Here is a 19138-nt window from a genome sequence, read left to right on the forward strand (position 1 = left end):
AGATAAAAGAGCCTTCAGGACTTGTACTTGAACTCTCCGTTGCCTAAAAGGATACGCTAATTATCTCTAACAGAACAAAGTCATAAATCCCATTATGTTTATCAGGATATGAGCACAGGCCTATTGATAAATATCCACTGTTTATCTAGTCTTGTGACACATGAATCATGGGTTAACTTTGATCGTATCTCTCTTTTACCTTGTCCAGACTAGTTTCAAGGAATTTGGGGAGGTGGGTTTGAGCAAGTACACTTAGGGTATATAAAGTTTTCACAAAAACTGGTCGGGATCCTTGGCTAAGAGGAGACTCTGTCTTGCGCCCACCAGTGTAATAAACTGCACTCCACTGTCTGCATTGTCCTTCTGAGCAAGTTTGTTCCCCGGAACTCCGAGCAAGCTCGGGGAGTTGGTGATGGGCAGGAAGCCTGGCATGCTGCAGTCCATGCGGTTGCAAAGAGTTGGACATGACTGAGTGACTGAACTGAACTGATGAGCCATTATAGCAAATTATCAAACCTAGGTGGGAATCCCCTATTTATAACCGGTTGGTCAGAAGTACAAGTAGCAGTAACTGTACAGGCGGCTGAAGTAGGGACAGCCTTGCGGGACTGAACCCTTAACCTCTGGTACCTGCACTAACTCCAGGTGGTTAGTATCAGAACCAAACTCAAGTATAGATCACCCAGTCGATGTCAGAGAGTTTGTTGGCATTGGAAAAAACAGCACACATTTGGTGTCTGAAATGTAGGTTAAAAACACCATCAAAGACCCCTGACTGCGATCCCATCAGCCACTTGGGTTTACTCTGTGGGGCTGGCTGATCTGGGACAAAAATCTCAAAAAGGCAGTGACTGAATCGTCCCTCTGGGGCCATGGGGCTGCTAGGAATGGCTACATTCCAAATCCAAAACCCTCTGCCCCAGAAACGTCCTTCATCTGCCCACCGGAGAGAAAGCCTCTTTAAGCTGTGTGCGCTCTCCAGCTGGAGAAGCGAGCCATGAAGGGAAAGAAAACTGACTGGGGTTGTAAAAACTTCAGAGACAGGCCAACCACAGGATTAGACCCAGGCCTTTTCTAGAGGGTAGAGCAGACCATCCCCTAACTTGTGACTTCAGGCTCCACGTACTTCCCTCTCATCAGCAGGCACGCCACTCCCCACCCTGGTCTATTCTAGTGTTTTCTTCAGGTAAGTTTTCTCAAGATTAACCACTCTGGTCTCAAGAAAACTCAGTCTGCTCAGGGAATTCTGAGTTGGGCTTAACAGCCCATCTCCAAAGATGGCACCCCATTCCACCTCCCTATTTCTACACCTTTCCACTTCCCCTGCAGAGGATGAGATGTTGGAGGGCATCACCGACTCCGTGGACATGAGTTTGAGCAAACTCTGGGAGACAGTAAAGGAGAGGGAAGCCTGGTGTGCTGCAATCCACGGGGTTGCAAAGAATTGAACATGACTGAGTGACTGAACCAACCACTTCCCCTGACGTCAGTCCTTTGACTGTATGAATGGGCTGCTTTTCCTGCTCAGCATTTCAGGATGGAGGCAGAGTTGCAAATTAGAGCTCTCCAAGTCCTCTCTCTACTCTGCTCCACGACAACCATTCTTTTGTGTTCGCTTCCTCCTTCCCATCGCCACCCCTTCCCTGGTCCACGCATGTAGGTAGCAACAGCGGGTCTGAATTGCAGCAATGGCCTCTCAGAGCTGGTTCCCCCCCGACCTCTTGCCTCTCCCATGCCAAGTCAACCGGCCCACTGCCGCCAGAGTTTTCTCAAAACCCCATTCACCTTTGGCGGGGGGTGGGGGTGGAGTGGAGGCGGGCAGGGGTCGCCAGCTCAAGCATCTCCAAGGCTTCTCACCTAAAATGCCAACAGGCAGCTAGACACACACAGAACCCCCCAGCCCTGATGCTCACTACTCCCCAACAGCATCCGTTCTGTCAACAAAGTGCCAGGGTCCTGCGGGTTGAGCGGAAAACAAAGCAGACACAAATCTCCATCCTCACAGATCGTCCATCACCTGCCTCCTGCCAGTGAGGCTGGGGGCATCATCCCTTCAAAGCCTGGCTTTTCTCAGCACATGACTTTGCTCCATGTGCCACTGCTTGAGTGCCATGTCCTCCTCTCTACCAACCCAGATGTGACTCTGCACCGGTTCTCCCAAGACATCCTTCCTGACCAGTCCTCCTCCCACCCAGTCCCCCCAACCTGCAGGCCCCTGGCCTCACCTGTTCTGCTCTCCACGGTGAATCCTCTTGGAACTGTCCTCCACGGGCCCCATCCACAGTCACCACTAGGACGTGTCCACTAAGTGCCAGTTCACGTTATTTCACTATATCCCTTCATTAAGCCCCCTGAGGGAGGTTTTTTTTTTTTTCTCAAGTTTTAAACTTTTCATTTTGTTTTGGGAAATAGCTGATTAACAATGCTGTGGTACTTTCAGGTGAACGGCGAAGGGACTCATCCATACGTACACACGTATCCATTCTCCCCGAAATCCCCCTCCCATCCAGGCTGGTACATAACATTGAGCAGAGTTCTCTGTGCTATACGCTAGGTCCTTGTTGGTTACCCATTTTGAATACAGCAGTGTGTATATGACCTTCCCAAACCTCCTAACTATCCCTTCTCTTGGCAACCATAAGTTCGTTTTCTAAGTCTATGAGTTTCTTTCTGTTTCGTAAGTTTATTTGCATCATTTTTTTTTAGATTCCACATATAAGGGATGTCATATATTTCTCCTTCTCTTTCTCACTTACTGGACTCAGTATGACACTCTCTAGGTCCATCCAAGTTGCTGCAAATGGCATTATTTCATCCTTTTTAAGGGCTAATGTTCTATTGTACATTTATGCATCACATCCTCTTTATCCATTCCTCTGTCAGTGACATTTTAGGTTGCTTCCATTTCTTGGCTATTGTAAACAGTGCTGCAGTGAACAGTGGTGTGCATGTATCCTTTTGGATCATGATTTTCTCCAGATATATATGCCCAGGAGTGGGACTGCAGGGTCATATTGTAGCTCTATTTTTAGTTTTCTAAGGAATCTCCATACTGTTTTCCATAGTGGTTGTACCAATTCACATTCCCACCAACAGCCCATAAGGAAGGTCTTACTGCCCCTATTTTCTAGATGAGAAAACCAAGGCTCACAGAGCCTAAGGAACTTGCCAGGAGTGACAGGCTAAGTGGTAAAAGGCTAAGCCCGAGCTCCCTGACTCAGCCATGGCTATACCACTTCCCTGGTAATTTTCTACACTCATTTTTGCACTTAGCACCTCACTGGCCACAGAAACCATGCTCAGTAAACGGCAACCGCGACTGTTCTCCTCAACCAGCCACCACGAGAGTGAGCGTGAGTTCTGTTCCGGCACACACATCCTTGTCTCCTCAACCACAGGACAAGCCACCTCGGCTGGGGCCACGTCGCCAGATGCTCTGTGGCCTTACAGCACCCAGCAGCTGTGCCTGCCACAGATGCTCAGCAAAGGCTTGAGGAGGGAACAAACGGTTCCTTGGAAGAATGCACAGTAGCAACTTTCGACTTTCTTAAATCATTCAGTCAGTTGGAAAAAGTCAGGATTAGATCACGGGAGATTTATTCTGCCAAATACTGAAATTGCCATTTAAGAATACCGGAAGTAAAAAGGGATAGAAAAATGGTTCGGATCAGCAAAAACAAAAACAGCTGTTTAGCAACCGACTAGAATAAAATAGTCAAAATCCAGAAGGGCTGAGGAAAGCCTGAAGTCTTAGGCAACATGGCAGCGGGGAGAGCCCTGCCCTGAGTGAAGACTCCCACAAGCCCAAGTGACAACAAACGGCATTGGGGCCAAAGCAGCCAACAGCGATCAGGAGATCAAACAGGAAGTCAGAGGGTTTCAGGTTGGTCTTTTCAGACCTGTACACAGGGACACTGAGACATCACGCTCTGATATTCTGTTGGGACAGCAGGAAGAACTCAAGGCCAGGAATCAGAATTGCTGCTTCCCAAACATGGCTCTGCCTCTTACAGAAGTCTCTGGACCCCCCACCCCCCCAAACCTCTGATCCATCATCCCTGACAATGAAATCATGACCTTAACCCGTCCCGGGGAGAAATGTCTGATAAAGAATAAAACTATAAGGAATATTATTAACAAAAGCAACAAAACATCAGTAGTTGGTTCCACAGCATCCTGGGGTATGCTAGTTGAGATCAGACCCCAGTATTTGTTGAAACCTGATGGCCGACAGGTAGGAGTGAGGCTGCTATTAGCAGATGATAGTAGCTGTTCCATGTTTCTAGAGGTAAAGGTTGAATTCACCTTTATGGGGAAAAAAAAAAAAACTTTCGTTTTGTTTCCTGTGTTGTAATTCTATTCTGCTATTCCCAAGCATTCAGTAAAACTTTGTGAAATATCTGATAGTATTTTCAAAAGATGTACTTTGAGAAGTTATGCGATAGATCTGTTTGCGTAGACCTGAAGGCAAAATATCAACAGTATGAGGAAAGAGGCCACAGCTCTGAGACACGTAGAACTTGGTTACATGAAGTAAACTAGGTTACATGAAGAGTAAATAGACAGCTGGCCACGAAAATAAGTAATCCAGGTAGATTTCATTCAACAAATATTTTTTGAGCCCCAACTATGTCCCAGGTTTGGTGGAATACACAACAAGCACTCCTTAGGTATTTCTAAAAGCACTTGCAGAGGGATCTTGGTAAAAGAATTCCTACAGGTTAAGTATGAAAGTAGCTTGAATAATTGTCATTTAGTGGCTCAGAGGTTAAAGCAACTGCCTGGAATGCAGGAGACCCGGGTTCGATCCCTGGGTCGGGAAGATCCCCTGGAGAAGGAAATGGCAACCCACTCCAGTACTCTTGCCTGGAGAATCCCATGGAGGGAGGAGCCTGGTAGGCTACAGTCCATGGGGTCTCAAAGAGTCGGACATAACAGAGCGACTTCACACCTTCACACCAGGGACTATACAGACATGCCCCATGGTCAGGAAACTAAGGTCCCCCATGCTGTGGAATGACGACAAAATGGTTTTTAATTAAAGTGGTTGTAACATTAAAAAAAAAGCCCTTCTGATGAACTGCTTATCTCTTTCTGCTTTCAAGATTCTTTGATCGTGGCATGTCTATGTGTGAATCTCTTTAATTTTATCCTGCTTGGAGTTCACTGAACTTCTTGGGTATCTAAATTATTATTTTTCATCAAATTTGAAAAGTTTGGGGCTGTTATTTCTTCAAACTTCGTTCTGCTCCTTTTTCTCTACCCTCTTTCTAGGACTCCCATCACGTGTATGTTGTAGATGTCCGAGGCTCTGTTTTCCTTCACTCTTTTCCTCTTGTTCCCCAGTGTTTAATCTCAAAACGCCTATTCTCAAGTTTGCTGATCCTAAGAGTTCCCTGGCGGTCCAGTGGTTAGGACTCCACGCTGAAAATTTCACTGCTAAGGGTGTGGGTTCAGTCCCTGGTCAGGGAACCAAGGTCCCACAAGCCTCATGGCAAGGCCTTTAAAAAAGAAAAAAAAAGTTGGGGGGAGGGGCAGGGCAAAACAAAGTTTGCCATTTCTTCTACTTGCCCAACTCTGCTGTTGAGCTTCTCTAGTGATTTTTCTCACATTAGTTATCATAATTTTCAACTTCAGAATTTTTTTTATAATTTCTATCACTTACTGATCATGTTTAGTGAGGCACTGTTCTCATACTTTTTTTAGTTCTTTAAACATATTTTTCAGCAGATGATTCAAAATCTTCTGCTTAAAGTCCAACGTCTGAGTTTCCTCAGGGGATGGTTTCTACCGACTGCATGTTTTCCTGTTGTACATGCCATTCTTTCTTGTTTTTACATGCCTCATAATTTTTTGTTGAAAACAAGATTCAGCCATTTTTCTTGAATAAATGCACCTAGGGTTGCTGCAAGCCTTTGGTTAATTTACAGACTTCTGAACAAGTTGTTTTTGCCAGTTTTCTTTTCTTATACAGAGGAGTATCCTTCAGAAGTCCTTATTACACCATTCTGCAGGAATCTAAATCTCACATGGCATTTAAAAAGAGGTTTTCATCCCCCTACACAATTTTGTGAAATATATATGGGTAATAGAATGCTGATACTTAAATACTCTGTACTTGACCTTAACCTCCAAATAGTGTTATAAATGCCACACTGCTCTAAATTTTTCAAAACTCTGATTTAAAAGACACAGCAAATTTTTTTAAACACACAATTTTATAATCCCAGCATCCAGAAAAAAAAACTGGAATAACATTTCCAAAGAACAAATGAGGTGTTAGCATTCCCAGATAACCAAAATTAAGGTGCTTTACACCTTGTTTTACCTTTCTCGAGTAAAAGCGTCATGGCTCTCGTTCTGTGGGAACAGATCAGAGCCACAGTTTGATAAGGTATGTGGGCTATTTTTAAAGCTGCACTGTATGAGGCAATAAAAGATTACATATGTTGCAATCCTTTTCTCATGTACATTTTAGTGGCTTCACTTTTTTTTAAAGAGTTACTTATTTCCTTCATCCATGGGCTGCGCTGGGTCTCCATTGCTACGCCCGGGCTTTCTCTAGTTGTGCGGGGCAAGGGCTGCTCCCTAGTTGCAGTGGGTGGGCTTCACACTGGGGCGGGCTCCGTGGCTGTGGCACACAGGCTTAACTGCTCCATAGCATGTGGAGTCTTCCCAGACCAGGGATTGAACTGGTGTCCCTTGTCACCTGCAGGCAGATTCTTGATCTCTGAGCCACCAGGGAAGCCCTTAAAGAATTTTTTTTTTTTTTTGGCTGCATGGCAGGTTGGATCTTCATTCCCCAACCAGGGTTTGAACCTGCAACCCCTGCATTGGAAGTGTAGTATCTTAACCACTGGACCACCAGGGAAGTACCGGTTTCACATTTCTTTTTGCCATAAAAATGCTGGTCCGAACGGCCAAGTATGTTTGTATACATGTCCCATTATACCTTAGCCGACATTTTTAGAGCTGAAATTGCCCTGTCAAATGTCTGTTTTTAAGGCTTAGGATTCAACTATCCTCTGCCACTTAATGCCCTGCCCTGTAGCGTAGCACATTTTCCTCTCTTAAGTTGGAATTTTACTGTTTAAAATCAGTATTAGCAGATGACAAGTAAGCATATGAAAAGATGCTCAACATCATTAGTCACCAGAGAAATTCAAACTGAAACCACCATGAGATACTACTACATACCTTTTAAAATGGCTAAAATGAAAAACACTGACCATCTCCAGAGTTGGTGAGGATGGAGGGACCAGCTCACTCGCTGCAGGTAGGAATGCAAAATGACACAAGCACTTTGGAAAATGGCTCAGCAGTGTAAGTTAAACACACACTTACCATACAGCCACTTCACTCCTATGCCTGTGCCCAAGAGAAAGGAAGTATATGACCATACAAAGACTTGTACACAGCGGGTCAGAGCAGCTTTATTTAAAATTGCCAAAAACTGGAAACAACTAAAATGACCAACAACAGGTGAACAGACAAATCGTGGGCTATCCACTAACGGAATATTACTCAGCCATTGAAAGAACTGTTGATACATGCAACACGGGCAAACCTCAAAATAATTCTGCTGAGTGAATGAAGCCAGACAAAAAATACATACAATACAAGTTCACTTACATAATATTCCAGAAAGTGCCAACTAACTTATAATAACAGAAAGCAGTTAGTGATTACTTGGAGATGGGGGAAGCAGAGAAGAGTGAGTGGGAGGGATAACCAAGGGACACTTTTGGACAATCACTATCTTAACTGTGCTCATGATTTCACAAGAGTATGCATATGTCAAAATATAAATCGTACACTTCAAATATGTGCAATTTTTATGTTAAAAATACCTCAATCAAGCTGTGTAAAAAAGAGAAGATAAAACAGTATAGGAATGTATAAGAAAATTTAAGAGTCAGTTTATTAGATTTACAGGACTATGGAAGATTTTGTTAATCAGAAAACTGCAGTAACTGAAGGAAGCTGAATATAATTCATAAAGTCAATTTAAAATCTTCATATGAGTTAAGATTGCAAATGGATCAAGTGTTAATCCAAATGATTAATCATTAAAATGTTAAAGTGTTAATCATTAAAATGATTGTGAACATTTTCTAGAATCACAAATAGAACAGAAAGATTTGTAGGCTACACTTAAAAGTTAGATGTAAAAGACTGGCCCTTAAAGGAAGAATGAGATTTTTGAGTCTGTGACTTAAACTGAAACTCAATTTTTCAACCAAAGTTACCTCTGAAAAATCTTTGCATTACACAGAAATCCAGGGTAAGGGGATAAAAAAATCTCACCCCAAAACTCAACAAGTCACTTAGTCTCTCCAAACCTCAGTTTCCTCATTCATGAGAGGAATGTTTTCCAGGATAGAGAATCTACTTATTATGAATGATTTGAGATTAATAAATTTTGCATTGGTAAAACAGCACGTTAGAAAAAGCACTCAGAGAAGCATACAGTGATGGGCAAATCGAAAAGATTAGCAACACAGATCGCAGTCTGTAGTAACTGCAGCCAGACCCTGGGCTGACCAGTGACAGGCGTTGCAAAGGTGACGTACACATCCTCAGAGACAAAACATGACTCAGCACAGCCAGACCGTGGAATTTTCCCCAGGCTGTCAGGAATTTTCAGCCAGGATGTCAATAAGGAGAGGAGCTGCGGCATGTGGCATCTGCCCCACTGCAACACACAGCTGGTGGAAATGTACTTGAAGCAGCCCCACCCTCCCCCTGGCCTGCCGGCAAATCAGGATGAGTGGGTGAGGAATGGCAGCAATGTGGCAAGTTGAGATGACCAGGAATTATGCCTTCTGGCATTAAAAAAAAAAAAAAGCTACATCCACCTTCCTCCAGGATCACCAAGGAGATGGAGAGGAGGACAGGGGAGGGCAGGAAGCTTCAGTGGCAGAGTCTTAGTTACGGTAACTAAGCAAAGCTCTGGGGACTCAGGAAGGATGCAGGAACTGAGAAGCCAAGCAAGCTTGAACAAATGAGATGATCAGGGAGAAGAAGGCCCTTCCTGGCGACTAACCTTCCTCTCCAACGGATGGATTTGGGGAAGACACACGATAAAACATGACACTCTGGTAGGGGTTGGGAAGGGGAGGAAAGGGGTCAGAATCTTGGATTTTGCTCATTAGCTTCCTCGGGGCCCCAGTTTCTCAGTTTCAGAAGGGAGGTGGTTTGGGACCGTCACCCAACTGCCCCTCTTCTCCTCACAGGGATGCCAGTAAGAGTGACAACATTCAACTCTGTCAGCCAAGACGGGAGGCTGAGAGCAGAGAGGACAAGCCAGTGGAAGTTTGTGGAGGGTGGAGTCTGTCAAAGGCCCAGGGGCATTTCCACTCATACCGTCTGCCTGTACGCTTGGCCCGCTTTCCCAAGCAAATGCCATCTCAGGGTGAAAAACAGCCACTGTGCTGGCCCACGACCTAGGACATGTGAGGACATGGGAAAATCTCAGGATGGAGAACAGCTCATGGGTCTTGAAGGGTCATCTGAGAAAAATCCCCGGGCTAAGGAATCCCCGCGCTGAGCGCTGGGCCTAAGCTCTGGGCAATGCGGTCCCTGAGCCAGGAACCTGGCTGTGAAACAGGGGCAGCAGCTGGCCGGCCTCTGGGTGGAGCGGGGAGGCATATCAGCGTCTGAATGCAGGCGGGCGGCTGCACGGAGCCAGGACCATGCCCGGCCAGGGCGCCCTCTCGGACCATCAGGGGCGCCCCCGCGGAATTCAGACTGAGGAGAGGAGCCAGGGTCGGTGCAATCAGTGGCGTTTCCTGTGGGAGGGGCAACCTCAAGAGCAGGAGGCTCTCCAGGGCCATGCTGCCACATGGAGGGCCACCGGGGGAAGAGGGGCAAGTCTATCGCCCCTGCCTGCATCGTTTTGGGGACACGCATCCGGTGCTGTTTCAGCCAACAGACAGAGCCACCCCCTGCACTAGGCTGCAGCCTTCCCAGGTCCCTCCGCTCAGCTGCCTGCCCTCCACGTGGACTCAAAGGGGTCTCCTCAGAGGATGCCTGGCCCTACAGGGGGCCTTCCTGAGGTCCTGAGGAGCCACACCCCTTTCCCCCTGACAGGCCTCCCAAGCCACACCCTTCCAAAGTTGGGCCTCCTGCTGAGGTGGGCTAGCTGCCAACTGGGGCCAGCAGGGAGCGACACCACGGTCTTGTGAAAACCAAGAGCGCTGGGAACAGACAAATATTGCTTATAGTTTCCAAAAATCGGACTGCTTGGCCTTTTTTATTGATTGAGCTTGATCACTGACATACCAGGGCTGCTAAAATCTACAGCGGCTGCTCCTGGAGATGACCCACGCATATCCCACTGACCTGGATCCAGGCACAGGACTTACCCTCAGTGTTTTGTCGGCTCTCGGGAGGTAGGCACTATCTAAATAAAAGAAGAAGACAGTGTTACCCCATTTCTCTCCAAGTGCTCCCCAGAGAACCCAGGAGAGACAGGAGCACACACTTAGAACCCAGAGCAGACCTGCTGTGGCTCCGCACCTCCCCAGGCCCGCCCCCTGATCTCAGGGAGGGGTACCTGGGGGCGGGCGGGGTTGGGGGGAACACCAGGCCACACAGGGCTGAGAGCACCCGCGCTCTGCCATCCAACTGCCTGGGCTCCACTGCTTGGCCACCCACTCCCAGGACCACTCAAGGCTTGTCTCCTCCTCCGTGAAATGGGAGCGACACCTCCACCAGGTCGGAGGGTTGCTGAGGAGGCCATACATGCTCCAAGAGCTGGCACCCCGCCTGGTACAGAGGACATGTCAGACCTTAGCCGATGGGCCCAGTAAGAAGCATTTAAGTAAAGCTCTTTTCTGGCACCCCCTACACGAGAACAAGAAGTTCTAGAAACTTCTCTTCTTTGATCTGAAGTGCCTGGTCCTCCTGCCCACTCCATCTAGCCCCAGGCCTATCTTCTCTGCAGAGCCTTCTCTAATCCTTAGGTGCTGCCTCCTGTCCGGTTCTCTGAGCCTGGTTCCTGTCTCTCTCTGCAACCTGACCCACAAACGAAGAAGCTATCCCGTCTCCTATTTCACTGACTACGTCCTCAGATCCTTTCCTGCAGACAGCAGTACCCCTCCCCCGCCCACTCCACACGAAGAGCATACCCTGTGTTTGGGCCCATGGGAGCCCAGACAGTGGCTCCTGACCACTTTCTGGAGTTTACAGACTGACCGCTTGATTTTGAATGACCACACCTGCCCGTCAGCTTTAACCACTGGTCAGGAAAGAGCAATATGCAGACACAGGCCAACGCACCATCAGATGAACTAAGTCTGTATTCTGAGAAAAGCAATTGCCTTGGTAGATTCGGTCAAGACTGAAAATGAATGTTCAGGGCATTCAATTCATTAAAATACTTCTTGAGTACATACCCTGCATAGGCACCATGCCAGAAGGCACAGGCTCTGCTCCCCAAGTGCCAAAAAGCAGGTTGTTGGGGACGAGCTAAGAGAGGTTAACAACAGGATAACACACGAGAGGGACCCAAGCAGGTACCCTGAGCCTGACAGTGTGCGGCAGACCCCAGCTGCGCCCTCTGCCAGCTGTGTGACTCTGGGGGAGTTATGCACCCACAGTTCCTCATCTGTAAACAAGGAGCTAACAGTACTTTTGTTGTAGGGTTGTTGTGATAAATAATACATAAAAGGGGCTTAGCAAGGTCCCTGTCACCTCACAGTAGTTCAGTTCAGTTCAGTTCAGTCACTCAGTCGTGTCCGACTCTTTGCGACCCCATGAATCGCAGCACGCCAGGCCTCCCTGTCCATCACCATCTCTCGGAGTTCACTCAGACTCACATTCATTGAGTCCGTGATGCCATCCAGCCATCTCATCCTGGGTCGTCCCCTTCTCCTCCTGCCCCCAATCTCTCCCAGCCTCACAGTAAGAGCTCAACAAAGGCTGGCTTTTATTATAACAAGAAATCATTATTTATAATCACTATGATTAAAAGAGAGAACCCAGGTCCAACTCAATAATTCAGCAAGGCTTAATGCAGAAAAGTCTGAAGAGTAATTTCGCCAGGACAAGATAAGAGGAAAAGGCCTGCAGAGAACAAGGTCACGAGGAATAAGAGCAAAGGAGGGGGCAACAGCGAGTCGTCTCAGATGAAGCTGAGGCAGAAGAGGGTACTGCGGTGCCAAGTGGAAGAAAAAGCCCAGGAGGTGGGGTCCCACCTTTCCCTTCAGTAAGAGGACATGGTTTTCTCTTTTCGTCATCTTCCCATCCATCACTATCAGGCCCCACTCCTTTGACAGTTTGGCAAAGTTTCCAGAGCTGAGACTAGAGGCAGTTAGGACAGAAGGGAAGACAGGGTCAAGCGGGCCCAGGTGAAGCTTCAAAGAGAGCAGGCAAAACGCCCCACTTCCGTGAAGGACGTCTCCGGAAGAGAAACTAGCGCTCGAACAGGCACACTTTCCAGATGGGGGGAAGAGGCCTCGCTCGGAAGAGTAAGATGCTCCTGAGAGGCAGCCAGAGAGACGGCCCATACTAGTCCTCAAGGGCAACACCGAGGTGCATGAGGTGTCCCGCTCACACAGAAGGGTGCTAGAAAGGGATGTGGATGGCCCGGGGCTGCCCGGGCCCTCCGCCCAGATCCTCTGATTTGTGACAATCATCCTTGCAGCACCGGATCGGGCTGCAACTTGGAACGAGACCTCGGTCTGCAGTCCCGCAGAGCCCTAGTCCCCACGCCCCGGGGAGCAGTGTCAGGACAGACACCTAGCACAGCACCCAGGGCTCTGGAAGTGAGACAGAAGAAAACAAGGCAGCGGACCACAAAGAAAGGAAAAGGCAAGCCGCCTGTACAGGCGCATCAAAGGCAGGAAGGAGCCATCGGGCTCACAGCCCCATGGCAGACCCCTCTGAGGGGCGATGCCGGCGGTGGAGCAGGCTTCAGTAGAGAGAGAGAGAGATAAGGCACAGAGGGGACTTGGGGTAAACTGGGGAAGTATGAATGGCCGCCTAATTTAAACAACAGATATTGAGCAACTACAGTGAACAAAGCCCTTTCCTTCAGGACAGGCAGAGCAGCCACTAAGAAACTTCTCACAAGGACACCTGCTCACAGGTTGCTTATTAGGATACAAACACAGCCAACTGTAGCTCAGGCCCGCTGCTTCTGGGCCCTCAGGGCCCAGCCAAGCCCCCTGGCGCCTCTGGACCCAACCTCACTTCTGACTTAGCGAGCGCCCTCGCCTTGTTCCGTCTCCTGCAGAGGTCTCTGCTCGGGGACCAACCGAACATCTCACTCTACTTGGAACCCCTACCTGTTTCCTCCACATTCTCCTTCCACCTTCCTCAGCCTTCCTCCGGTAGGCTCTAGTTACTTAAAACTCACCTCTACTTCATCGTAAAACCCTGGCCATTCGAATCCATCACTGCTTCTTCACTGCTGGCCCCAGCGAAATCAAAAGGCTTGCAATTCATCTCTACCATGGAGCTTTCCCCAATCCATGCCCATCCAGCCCCCAGCCAGTCCAGTTCTCCTCTCCCTGGCCTTGCTGTCTCTCACCCTGATGTGCCAGCCTCTACAAAACTTCCTCCTCCACGTCCTCCTTGGGCCATACCTCGCCCACACCCGCTCTACACAAACATCTACGGCATGCTGACTGGCTGCTTATGTTCTGTTTCTTTTCCTCTCCCCCAACGAGTTTGTTGGCAGTCTGGGGCACCTCATCTCCCAGGTCTTGGTTCATGCAGCACCCAGTCTAGGGCTCTGAACATGACAAGTGTTCAGAGAATGCGAGCAAGGGTTCACGAGTTTAGATGAAGAGCGGGCAAGCAGAAAAGCCGTAGCTGCGAGCAGATAGAAATGCTGAGCACATCCATCCCAGCGCAAGTGTTTGCAACACAGGCAGGGGAAGAGTGAGGGGAAGCCAAGGCTGCAGGTGCAGGGGGCAAGGGAGCAAGGGGAAGGCTGACCTCTTGGTAAAGACTGGGGAGGCTCTGGTTATGATCTGGCAAATATTGGCACCTCTGTGAGCCTCAGTTTTCTCAGCTAAAGAATGGGGATCCCTGGCCTACTCTTTCTCTCTTAAAAATCAGATTTTTAAGAATTTCAAAGTTGTCAGGGGCTGAGGGACCTGACCTGGCCCCAGCACTTGTGAAATGAGGAAAGGAATCCCCAGAAGTGAAAAGAACTCACTCAGAGTACACAATTCAAGACAAGGTGGGAGAAACCTGTACGGCAGGTCCTCCCCGACTGGGCTTCAGCCTGCATGCCCAGGAGGACATTTCCCCAGGCCCAGCTGCTACTCACTGCACTTCGTAAACTGCTAAAAGCTGTAGAAATAACGGACTGAGCCCAGACCCACCTCCTCCTAATCACTGCTCCTGGGCGCCCCAGGCTTTCACCTCTGCAACTAAGTGGAATTATAAGAATGCCCCCCAGGGGTTACTAGGAGGATCCTACGGGAAGCAGAGTGCAGGCACTCGGAACACGGAAAACCCTCTCCTTACACGCCGCGGCTTTCTTCGGAGCTGAGCAACTTCCAGTATGATGGGGGACACTTGGGCTCCGGGCTCTGACAGACCTGGGTTCGAACCCTCAGGGACCTCGCGCGAGGCATCTGAGGGGCTCCGTGCTCTCAGCTTCTCCATCTGCAAAATGGGCCCGAGAGCAGGAATAAGGCCGCCAGCAGCCCCCCTGGGCGCGGGGCGGATGAGGCCGGGCGGTGGCCGCGCGGGGAGGATGCTCGCCGGCGGGCTGGCCGGGAGGAGTGGGCCGAGGGATCCGCGAGGAGGGGTCCCAGGGCGGGGCGGAGGGCTCGCGCACGCAGTCCCCCGCCAGAGGGGGAGGGGAGAGGCGGCGCACGTCGCGCCGCGTCGCGCGCCGCCCGCCGCCGTCTCCTACAGCCGTCACTCGCGGAGCCCGCGCCGCCTTGGCGCGCGCGACCCTTACATAAGCGTCCCCCGCGGCAGCGCCGGCGCACGCCCACCCGCTCCGACCCGCTGCGAGAAGCGGGAGATGCACAGCGCCGGCGGCACTCACCTCCTCGCTGCCGCCGCAAGTCGTCGCCACCGCCTCTACGGCCGCTGTCTCCACTGACAGGGAACAGCTGCGGTCTCCGCGCAACCGAACTTGCTGCAGTCCCAGTCCCGCCTTACGGACTTCCTATTGGCTCAGGCAGCCCAACCCCTCCTGTTATTGGACAGCTCTCTCCGTCACTCACCGCTCCCTGCCCAGGACTCCTCCCTACGCCCGCCCGCCCGTCACGTTTAAGCCTTGGCGCCCCACGTTAGCCCCGCCCCCCTCGTCCCCGGCGGGCCACTTGATTGGTGACAAGGCTGGGGAAGTCCGCCCCTGGTACACCACCGCCTACTCTCTTGTCTCCAGAGCCCCACGTGGGCCGCAAGGCCCCCGCCTTGTCCCGCAATAGGCGGAAGTGGCCGTGCTTTGACTGGCTGTGATTGGCTGTCGGCGGGGGTGGGGCCATGCGATTCATTCACTCGAGTAGCACGTGTCTCCCAAAGCCGCAAGCATAACAGATAGCAACCTGGCTCGGGGTTCGGGTACACTCAGATATGCGCTAGTGGGTGGAGGAGAAGTCGGACAAAAAGGGTTTGCGAAGGGCAGGAGGAAGGAAATGGCGCTTGTGCCACACGACTTGATGTGATTGTGTCTTTTAGCAGCTGAGGTGGTCGGGGTGGGGAGTGATGGTGATGGGGAGGAATCTTGGTGTGACCTTGGACAAGAGACTTCCCTTCTCTGAGCCTCAGTTTCCTAGTCTGCAAATCGAGGCCACTCAGGACCTAGAGAGTTTAGAAGGCTTGGTTGAACGGAACGTTTCCAAAATGGGGCTCTGTGCCAACCAGAGGATGCAGAAGTGACCAAAACAAACCAAAATTACTGCCTCCCAGTGAAAGAAGATAGATGATTAAAACAAAAAAAAAACAATGCGGCCCTGAACAGGTCTCAGCAATGATGCTCTTAAGGGTGCAAACACTGTTATCAGGTAAGAGAATTAAAAACAGCAAAGATAATAAATCAGTTGTAAACTTCCACTTTTGTTTCAGTGATAAAGATTAGCATAAAGCACTTTCCTGAGCTATTTTGCAGGATTTAACACCTCACCGCCTCCCCCCACCCCACCCCAGGTGCTCAACTAATAGATCAACTGAAAGCTGTCAACCTTTGCCCCAGTTCTATGCTGAATTCCCCTCCATTCAAGCCCCTTCATGAACATGCATATACGACCCAAGCCAGTTCATGAATATATATGTACCCTTAGCTTAAAACTTCCCCAATTTTGCTGTTCAGGGATACACCACTCTGAGAAAAATCCCCAGTGTTCTCGTTACTTGCTGCAAGGAATAAATTCTTCCTTCTGATTTTTTGGCTGAACCAAGAGATGGACCCCGTTTTCAGGAACATGGGCTCAGTGCTGGCTAGTCCCTGTGAAATTGAGTCTGGTGGCTTCACTCAGGTTCAGGTGAATCTCATGTCAATACCACCAGGTGGAGGTCTGAACAAAGAAACTAATTGAGAACTAGATATGGACCGCTGTGAACAAAGTGAAAGTGTTAATTGCTCAGTCGTGTCTGACTCGTTGCAACCCCATGGACCTGCCAGGCTCCTCTGGAATTCTCCAAGCAAGAATACTGGAGTGGGTTGCCATTCCCTTCTCCAGGGGGATCTTCCCGACCCAGGGATTGAACCCAGTTTCCTGCCTTGTAGGCTAGATTCTTTACCATCTGAGCCCCCAGGAAAGCACTATTTTCAGAAAATGGACTGCTGTGAACAAAAGTAGTATGGATTTTGGACAGTTAGCTCAGACATATAAATTAGTTGAAGTCTGATTAGGAAGCAAGACATTCCTCCATCCAGGCTCTCTCCTACCTCCAGGCTGAGTTCCCCTGGAGGCCAAAGGGGTATTCTACCCTAGATAGAGAATACTGCCCAGCCAAAAGTCTGGGTGGGAAGTCCAAAGTGGCTAGAAAATGCATTCCTCTGTGCAGGCGTCTGTAATACTAGAGACAGAGTCTAACTGGGACAAGGTTCTGGTGGGAACACAGATTGCTGAACCCCCACCTCCCCTCCCACCCCAGACTGTTCTTACGTGTATTAACCACCAACTCAGAGGTCTTAGAACCACCAGCACGATATTACTGTCAACCGAAAAAAGATGCACAGACTGAGAGTTGCGTGTGAAGTTCTATTTGGAGCAAAATGAGGACTGCAGCCCAGAAGACAGCACCCCACACAGCTCTGAGAAACTGCTCCAAAGAATTAGTAGGGGAAGGTCAATATATAAGTATCAACTACAAACTGGCACTTACCAAGAGCACTGCCAAGAACTGAACAACAAAGGCCTTTGCCATCTGCCTCTACGGAGACTGAACCCCACTCTGCTCTAGCTGTTGACCTTCAATAACCCCTGAGGGAGTTCAGAGTGGAGTGAGGCACTCTGTGCTCCAGGGAATCTGGTGGACAGGTCTTTAGATAGTTGGATGTTTTTAGAAACAGATTTTATGACCTCAATCCTTGCATCTCTTCATATCTAGAGAAGCACTAAATCCCTTCATGAGGACATCAGATCCTCAGGACTAACAAAAAACCTTTTGTAAATTGAGTGCTTCATGGTGTCTTCACCAAAACCTTGTATGTTGACTTTCCCCCGCTGCCGCTTTGGAGCAGTCTCTCAGAGCTATCTGAGACACTGCCTCCTGGGCTCCAGTCCTCATTTTGCCCCAAATAAAACTTAACTCACAACTCTCAATTTATACATCTTTTTTTTTAGTCAACTTAAGATTTTGGTGAATGGGGAGTTCAATGCAATCAAGCACTTATCTTACAAAAAGTTTTCTGCTTGTCATGAAGAGCTGATGTCGTCATGAAGAGCTGATGTCGTCATGAAGGGATTTAGTGCTTTTCTAGATATGGTAAGCTCCCCTGCAGGCTCAGACAGTAAAGAATCTGCCTGCAATGCAGGAGACCTTGGTTTGATCCCTGGGTTGGCAAGATCCCCTGGAGGGGGGAATGACTACCCGTCCCGATTCTTGCCTGGAGAATTCCATGGACAGAAGATTCTGGTGGGCGATAGTCCATGGGGTTGCAAAAAGTCAGACACAGCTGAGTGACCAACACACACAGATATGAGGAGATGCAAGGATTGGGGTCATGAAATCACTTCCTGAAAGTATCCATCTAAAGACCTGTTTATTAGATCTGATAGAGTGCCTGAAGAACTATGGACAGAGGTTTGTGACATTGTACAAGGAGGCAGGGATCAAGACTATCCCCAAGAAAAAGAAATGCAAAAAAGCAAAATGGTTGTCTGAGGATGCCTTACAAATAACTGTGAAAAGAAGAGAAGCAAAAGGCAAAGGAGAAAAGGAAAGATATACCCATTTGAATGCAGAGTTCCAAAGAAAAGCAAGGAGAGATAAGAAAGCTTTCCTCAGTGATCAATGCAAAGTAATAGAGGAAAATAATAGAATGGGAAAGACTAGAGATCTCTTCAAGAAAATCAGAGATACCAAGGGAACATTTCATGCAAAGATGGGCTCAATAAAGGACAGAAATGGCATGGACCTAACAGCAAGAAGATACTAAGAAGAGGCGGCAAGAATACGCAGAAGAACTATACAAAAAAAGATCTTCACGACCCAGATAATCATGATGGTGTGATCAGTCACCTAGAGCCAGACATCCTGGAATGTGAAGTCAAGTGGGCCTTAGGAAGCATCACTACAAAAAAAAACTAGTTGGAGGTGCTGGAATTCCAGTTGAGCTATTTCAAATCTTAAAAGATGATGCTGTGAAGGTGCTGCACTCAATATGCCAGCAAATTTGAAAAACTCAGCAGTGGCTAAAGGACTGGAAAAGGTCAGTTTTCATTCCAATCGCTAAGAAAGGCAATGCCAAAGAATGCTCAAACTACCATATAATTGCACTCATCTCACATGCTACTAAAGTAATGCTCAAAATTCTCCAAGCCAGGCTGCAACAGTACATGAACTGTGAACTTCGAGATGTTCACGCTAGATTTAGAAAAGGCAGAGGAACCAGAGATCAAATTGCCAACATCCACTTGACCATCGAAAAAGCAAGAGAATACCAGAAAAATATCTACTTCTGCTTTATTGTCTATGCCAAAGCCTTTAACTGTGT

At 48.7% G+C, this 19138-nt stretch overlaps 1 protein-coding gene and 1 non-coding gene across 8 annotated transcripts in view; both read right to left on the reverse strand.

Annotated features, from left to right (window-relative positions):
- The window catches only part of PC (pyruvate carboxylase), a 101600-nt gene extending 86487 nt beyond the window's left edge, over positions 1–15113 (reverse strand). For 2 of the 7 annotated variants that reach the window (XM_018043135.1, XM_018043139.1), the window contains exons 1-2: positions 15017–15091; positions 10368–10405 (exon numbers count right to left, since the gene is read on the reverse strand). The gene's annotated coding sequence lies outside the window, so the exon portion shown is untranslated. Of the gene's footprint in view, positions 1–9366; positions 9384–10367; positions 10406–13363; positions 13465–14484; positions 14555–15016 lie in introns of those variants that run through there. The other 5 variants (XM_018043138.1, XM_018043137.1, XM_018043134.1 and 2 more) reach the window with 5 other exon arrangements.
- On the reverse strand, positions 6799–6871 carry TRNAG-UCC. Its single transcript has one exon. It is a non-coding gene; the product is annotated as a tRNA-Gly (tRNA).

This window comes from Capra hircus, chromosome 29 (genome assembly GCF_001704415.2).
Source record: "Capra hircus breed San Clemente chromosome 29, ASM170441v1, whole genome shotgun sequence".
Taxonomy (NCBI): Eukaryota; Metazoa; Chordata; class Mammalia; order Artiodactyla; family Bovidae; genus Capra; species Capra hircus.